The following is an 8,511-nucleotide window of genomic DNA, read 5'->3' on the forward strand; positions in this document are numbered from 1 at the left end:
GTCTCGGCTTGTAAGTGGTAGATTCAAACTTAAGCAGTCCACATTAAGAGTTCATACACTTTACCACTATACTTCCTTCTGTAGGAAAATATTAATTCATGTTGTTGTTATTGTTGTGTGCCGTGGAGTCAGTTCCAACTCATAGCGACCCTATAGGACAGAATAGAACTGCCCCATAGGGTTTCCAAGGAGCGGCTAGTGGATTCCAACTGCTGACTTTTTGGTTGGGAGGCGAGCTCTTAAACACTGTGCCACCAGGGAGTACACTGATATGAGATATGAGTTTTAAATTATAAGATAAACATAAGTTTCTTTTAACCTGTCACTGTATCTTATGGGAAATCTCATTGGCAAATAATTCTTTGGAGTTACTTCCAAATGAGTCTACTTTTGAGGCCCACATGGACTTCCTGGTCTCCATGATCAGCTCTGCATATACTACCATTTGGCACTTATTTCATTCCTCCTGGGTTCTTGTGGTAGTTAGAAGAAATTACTTTTGAATAAGAGAGAATAGCAACCAACGGCATCAGCAGGGAAAGCAAAGCAAGCATGCACTCTGTCTTAGGCATCTAGTGCTGCTATAACAGGAATACCACAAGTGGATGGCTTTAACAAAGAGAAATTTATTCTCTCACAGTCTGTAGGCTAGAAGTCCAAATTCAGGGTGTCATCTCCACGGGAAGGCTTTCTCTCTCTGTCAGCTCTGGAGGAAGGTCCTTGTCATCAATCTTCCCTTGATCTAGGAGCGTCTCCACACAGGAACCTCAGGTCAAAAGGATGCACTCTGCTCCTGGAGCTGCTTTCTTGGTGGTATGAGGTTCCCCAACTCTCTGCTTGCTTCTCTTTCCTTTTATCTCTTGTAAGATAAAAGCTGGTGCAGGCCACACCCCAAGGGAACTCCCTTTATGTTGGATCAGGGATGCAACCTGAGCAAGGGTGTTACATCTCACCCTAATCCTCTTTAACCGCAGGCAGAGATTATGATTTATAGCATATAGGAAAATCACAAAATGGAAGACAACCACACAGTACTGGGAATCATGGCCTAACCAAGTTGACACATATTTTTTGGGGACAAAATTCAATCAATGACACACTCTGACAGCCTGGACTTAATAGTTGCCGATTACTGTATTGAGCACCTACTGTATGCCAGACACTATGCTAAGGGCTGAACATACATTACTCATTTACTCCTCAAAATAGCTTTGTGAAGTAGGTGCTATTATTATCTGTTTTACATATGAGAACATTGAAGCTCAGAAAGATCAGCAAGCTTTATCCATTACAGATCCGAAGGATGAATACTAGTTAGCCAAGAAGCAGCACAGAAGTAAACATCCTAAGGTGGGAAGGAGCTTGAGACAGCACAAAAAGCCCAATGTTGCTGGAAAATACAGCGAGGGAAAGAGAGGCCTGAAATTATGCTGTTGAGGCAAGGTAAGCAGGAACCAAATCCTTTAACCTAATAACCATGTTAAAGATTTGGTTTTTAATCTAAGAGCATTAGGAAGTCATTTATTGTAGTCACTGTCACCTACTGAAGTCATTCCCAACCCACCACCTTCCATGCTAACAGAAACCTGATTTGATTGGGTATTGGGCCAGAGTTAAGTTCTCAGAGAAGGGAGGCCTATCTCCTAGCCCAAAGAGATGAATCATAATCGACCTAAATTAAGCATGGTAATCCCATTCCCCTTATCATGAACTGGTCTGGAAATGGTCATTGGCCAAGTTTGGGCCAAGGGGATGTAATGGAAAGTCAACTGATACTTTCTGGGAAAAACTACTCTCTGATAAAAGCAATAAAAACTAGAGAAGCAATGCTTTTTGTCTTTTTGTCCGCTACCCTCTACCTTCTTGCTTGGGATACTGTCCTATGAGAACATTATGTTTGGATTGTGGATACAACCCTGATGCACACCTTTCTTGACTTTAAACCACCCAGTGTCCCCTTGTTCTGTTCAGACGACTCCTTCTTGGTCTATGTACAGGTTCCACATGAGCACAATTAAGTGTTCTGGAATTTCCATTCTTCACAATGTTAACCATAATTTGTTATGATCCACACAGTTGAATGCCTTTGCATAGTCAATAAAACACAGGTACACATCTTTCTGGTATTCTATGCTTTCAGCCAGGATCCATCTGACATCAGCAGTGATGTCCCTGGTTCTACGTTCTCTTCTGACTCCAGCTTGAATTTCTGGCAGTTCCCTGTCAATGTATTGCTGCAACCGTTTTTGAATGATCTTCAGCAAAATTCTACATGTGTGATATTTATGATATTGTTTGATAATTTCTGCAATATGTTGGATCATCTTTCTTTGGAATGGGCACAAATGTGGATCTCTTACAGTCGGATGGCCAGGTAGCTGTCCTCCAAATTTCTTGGCATAGATGAGTGACCACCTCCAGCACTGCATCCATTTGTTGAAACATCTCAATTGGTATTCAGTCAATTCCTGGAGCCTTCTTTTTTGCCAATGCCTTCAGTGCAGCTTGAACTCCTTCCTTCAGTACCATTGGTTCTTGATCATATCCTACCTCCTGAAATGGTTAAACGTTGACCAATTCTTTTTGGTGCAGTGACTCTGTGTATTCTTTCCATCTTCTTTTGATGCTTCCTGCATTGTTCAACATTTTGCCCATAGAATCCTTTAATATTTCAACTTGAAGCTTGAATTTTTTCTTCAGTTCTTTCAGCTTCAGAAATACCAAGCGTGTTCTTCCCTTTTGGTTTCCTAACTCCAGGTCTTTACACATATCATTACAATACTTTACTTTGTCTTCTTGAGCGCCTCTTTGAAATCTTCTGTTCAGCTCCTTTACTTCATCATTTTCTGTTCACTTTAGCTACTCTACATTCAAGAGCAAGTTTCAGAGTCTCTTCTGGCATACATTTTGGTCTTTTTTTTTTTTCCCTGTCTTTTTAACGACCTCTACCTTTCTTCATGTATGATGTCCTTGATGTCATTTCACAACTCGTCTGGTCTTCGGTCATTAGTGTTTAATGTGTCAAATCTATTCCTGAGATGGTCTCTAAATTCAGGTGGCATATATTCAAGGTCGTATTTTGGCTTTCGCGGATTTGCTCTAATTTTCTTTAGCTCCAACTTGAACTTGCATATGAGCAATTGATGTTGTGTTCCACAGTTGGCCCCTGGCCTTGTTCTCACTGATTATATTGAACTTCTCCATCGTCTCTTTCCACAGATGTAGTCAATTTGATTCATGTGTATTCCATCCAGTGAGGTCCCTGTGTATAGTCACCATTTATGTTGGTGAAAAAAAGTATTTGCAATGAAGAAATCGTTGGTATAGCAAAATTCTATCGTGATCTCCAGCATCATTTCTGTCACCAAGACCGTATTTTCCAACTACCAATCCTTCATTTCCAATATTTGCATTCCAATCACCAGTAATTATCAATGCATCTTGATTGCATGTTAGATCAATTTCAGACTGCAGAATTTGTCAGAAATCTTCAATTTCTTCATCTTTGGCCTTAGTGGTTGGTGCATAAATTTGAATAATAGTCATATTAACTGGTCTTTCTTGTAGGCATGTAGATATTATCACTGACAGTGTTGTACTTCAAGGATAGATCTTGAAATGTCCTTTTTGATGTTAAATGCAACACCATTCCTATTCAATTTATCATTCCCAGCATAGTAGACCATATGATTGTCCAATTCAAAATGGCCAATACCAGTCCATTTCAGTCCACTAATGCCTAGGATATCAATCTATATGCATTCCATTTCATTTTTGTTGAATTCCGATTTTCCTAGATTCATACATCATACATTCCACATTCCAATTATTAAAATCTTGAAGATAGGACAAATGAAATGATCCAGTGTAAGGAACAGAAAAAAAAAGATTAAAGAAAAATGAACAGAGCATAAGAGAACTTGGGACACCATTAAACAGATCAATATATGCATTATGGGAGTCCCATAAGGAGAGGAGAAAGATAAAGGAGCATGAAGAATATTTGAAGACATAATGATTGGAACCCTTCCAATCTGACAAAAAATATGGTTTGCACGTACATGAAGCTTAACAAACTTCAAGTAGGATAAACCCAAGAAGATTTGTGCTGAGACAAATTATAATCAACTATGAAAAACCAAAGATAAAAAGAGAATTTTGAAATAAGCAAGAGAAAAGCAAACCATCACGCACAAGGGAGCCCCAATAAGACTGAATGTTGATTTCATCTCAGAAGCCATGGAGGCCAGAAGGCAATGGGATGATATATTCAAAGTGTTGAAAGCAAAAACTATCATCCAGGAGTCCTATGTCCAGCAAAACTGTATTTCAAAAAGAAGAATGAAATTAAGACATCCAATGTAAATAAAAGCTGAGAGAGTTTGCTACAACCAGATCTGCCCTAAAATAAATGGTAAAGGGAGTCCTGGAGATTTGTGGAGTCCCTGGGTGTTGCAAATGGATAATACACTGGACTGGTAATTGAAAGGTTGGAGGTTCAAGTCCACCCAGAGGCACCTCAGAAGAAAGGCCTGGCAATCTACTTCTGAAAAGTCAGCCATTAAAAAACCCTATGGAGCACAGTTATGTTTGGACACACATGAGGTTGTCATGAGTCGGAATTGACCTGACAACAACAGGGTAGAGATTGGTAGGTAAGGACACTAGATTGTAACTCAAAACTGTATGAAGAAATAAAGATCTTCTGTGAAGTAATTTCAAGGCCAAATATAAAGGCCAGTTTCAGTGTATTTTTGGTTTATAACTACAGTGAAACCTGTGAGTGCCAGAACTCGGCAGGACTGCCTTGTTTTTCTGGGTCTTGCAAGTTTTCTGCCTTTAACAGGGTGCAGTCTTACCACTTCTCTATTGCTGTCTATTAGTGGAAAATAGTTGAGTTTTCCTTCTCTGACAGGATTACACCCTGACATGGATTCCAGCTTTCACCGAATTTACTGTATATTTGTTATATATAATATAAGGAAAACCTGGTGACGTAGTGGTTAAGTGCAGTTCGAATCCACCAGGAGCTCCTTGGAAGCCTGATGGGGCTGTTCTACTCTGTCCTGTAGGGTCACTATGAGTCAAAATTGACTCGACAGCAATGGGTTTGGGTTTTTGTTTTTTTGTTTTGTTTGTTTTTTGGTTTATATAATATAAAGAGTCATGGTGGCACAGTGGTTAAGAGCTCGGCTGCTAACCAAAAGATAGGCAGTTCGAATCCACCAGCCACTCATTGGAAACCCTATGGGGCAGTTTTACTCTGTCCTGTAAGCTTGCTATGTGCCAGAATCGACTTGACAGCAACAGGTTTTTGGTTTTGTATGATATAAAAGAGAAGCATAAATAATAATGATAAATATATAATATTGGGTACATAATGTATAAAGATACAATGTGTGACATCAACAACATAAAGGGGAAAAGGAGCAGTATAGGAACAGATTTTGTATGTTATTGAAGCTAAACAAGGTTGTTATATACTTAAAATGGTAAAAGTAATCCCCATGGTAACCACAAAGAACATTTCTTGAAAATACACAAAAGGAAACAAGACGGGAATCAAAATGGTTCACCACAAAAAAATCAACCAAATACAAAAGTAGGCAGTATTGGAGAAAATAAGGGACAAAAATGGTATATGACACACAGAAAACAAATAGCAAAATGTCAGAAGTAAGTCCTTCATTATCGCTAATTCCTTTAAGAATAAATGGATTAAACTCTCCAATCAAAAGACAGAGATTGCCAGAATGGATAAGAAAATATGACCCAACTATATGTTGTCTACAAGAGATTAATTTTAAATCAAAAGACATAAATAGGTTGAAAGTGAAAAGTTAGAAAAAAATTGTCCACAGAAATAGAAACCAAAAGAGAGCTGGGGTGACTATATTAATATCAGTCAATAGAGACTTTAAGTCAAAAACAGTTATAAAAGAAAAAGAAGGACATTATAAAATGATAAAAGTATCAATTACTCAAGAAAAGATAACAATTATAAATGCAACTGACAGCAGAGCCCCAAAATATATGAAGCAAACACTGACAGAACTGAAGGGAGAAATACACCATTCATCAATCATAGGTGAAGAGTTCAACAAACCACTTTCAATGTGGACAGAACATCCAGACAGAAGGTCAACAAGGAAATAGTGGACCTAGATGACACAATAAGCCAACTAGACCTATCAGAGATATATAGAACCATTCGCCCAACAACAGCAGGATACACATTCTTCTACATTGCACATAGATCATGCTCCAGGATAGACCCTATATTAAATAGCAAAACAGGCCTCAAAAATTAAAAAAAAATTTAAATCATACAAAGTATCTTCTCTGACTATAATAGAATAAAACTAGAAATAAATAACAGAAGGAAAACTGGAAATTTTAGAAAAACCTTGGTAATTAAACAACGGTTCAAAGAAGAATCATAATGGCATTAAGAAAATATTTAGAGACATATGAAAATGAAAGCACATGACAAAACTTATGAGATGCAACAAAGGCAGTACTCAGAGGGAAATTTATAGCTGTAAATACCTGCATTATAAAAGAAGAAAGAGGCCAAATTAATAACCTTATTTTACACCTTGATAAACTAGAAAAGGAAGAGCAAACTAAGCAAAAAGCAACTAGAAAGAAGAAAATAATAAAGATTAAAGCAGAGATAAATGAAATAGAGAATAGAAGAACAATAGACAGAATCAATGAAACCAAAACATAATTATTAGAAAAGATCAACAGAATTGACAAACTGCTAGCTAGACTGACAAAGAAAAGAAAGAGAAAGATACTAGTAACTAAAATCAGAAATGAACATGGCAGCATTATTACCAACCTTACATAAATAAACAGGATTATAGGAGAATACTATGAACAATTGTACGCCAAAAATTAGATAACCTAAATGAAGATAAATTCCTAGAAAAATAAAAACTACCTAAATTGAGTCCAGAAGACATTGAAACTCCCAGTTGACCTATGACAAGGGAAGAGACTGAAACAGTAATAAAAAATCTCCCAAAAAAGTAAAGTCCAGAAACAGATGGTTTCACTGGTAAATTCTACCAAACATTTCAAGAAAATGTAGCACCAATTCTTCTCAAATTCTTCCAAAACATAGGAAAGGAGGGAACACTTCCTAACTCATTCTATAAAGCCAGCAATAACCTGATACCAAAGCCAGATAAAGACACTACAAGAAAAATACAGACCAATATCCTTTATTAATATAGATGCAAAAATCATGAAAAAAACGCTAGCAAACTGAATCCAAATACATATTAAAAGGAACATACACCATGAGTAAGCAGGATTTATCCAGGAAGGCAAGGGTGGTTCAACATTAGAAAATCAGTGCAATTCACCACATCAGTTGAACAAAGGAGAAGACCCACATGATCATCTCAATGGATGCAGAGAAGGCTTTTCACAAAATTCAACACCCTTTCATTATAAAAACACTCAACAAGCTAGAAATAGAAGAGAGGTTTCTCAATTGGATAAAGGGCATTTATTTAAAAGAAAAAAAACATAGCTAAGATGATACTCAATGGAAAAAGACTGAAACCTTTCCCCTTAAGGTCAGGAACAAGACAAGGATGTGGCTCTCACCACTGGTATTCAATACTGTATTGGAAGTCTAGCTAGAGCAATTAGGCAAGAAAAAGAAATAAAGGTATCCAAATCAGGAAGGAAGAAGTAAAACTACCCCTTTTTGGAGATGACATGATCGTATGTATAGAAGACCCCAAAGAATCCACAAGAAAGCTATTAGAGCTAATGACTGAATTCAGCAAAGTGGCAGGATACAAGGTCAACACACAAAAATCAATAGAGTTCTTATATCTTATATGTTCAGCAATGAACAATCTGAAAAGGAAATTAAGGAAATAATATCACTTACAATAACATCTGAAAGAATAAAGTACCTAGGAATTGATTTATCCAGAAAGGTAAAAGACTTGTACACTGAAAAGTATCACACATTCCTGAAAGACATCAAAGATGATGTAAATAAATGGAAGGACATCCTGTGTTCATGTATCAGAAGACTTAATATTGTTAAGATGTCCATACTACCTAAAACAATCTACAGATTCAATGCAATACCCATCAAAATTTCAACAGCGTTCTTTTCAGAAATGGAAAAGCTGATTATAAAATTCATGTGGAATTGCCAGGGGCCCTAAATAGCGAAAATAACTTTGAAAAAAAAAATAACAAAGTAGGAGGACTCACACTTCTCAATTTCAAAACATACTACAAAGCTACAGTTAATCAAAAGTCTGGTACTGGTATCAGAAAAGACATAGAATAGAATTGAGAATCCAGAAATAAACGCATACATCTATGGCCAACTGATTTTTGACAAAGGTGCCAAGTGTATCAAATGAGGAAAGAATAGTCTCTTAAACAAATTGTGCTGGGACAACTGGATCTCACATACAAAAAAATAATGCTGGGCCCATACCTCACACCATATATGAAAATTAACTCAGA

Source organism: Trichechus manatus, unplaced genomic scaffold (genome assembly GCF_000243295.1).
Source record: "Trichechus manatus latirostris isolate Lorelei unplaced genomic scaffold, TriManLat1.0 scaffold00060, whole genome shotgun sequence".
Classification (NCBI taxonomy): domain Eukaryota; kingdom Metazoa; phylum Chordata; class Mammalia; order Sirenia; family Trichechidae; genus Trichechus; species Trichechus manatus.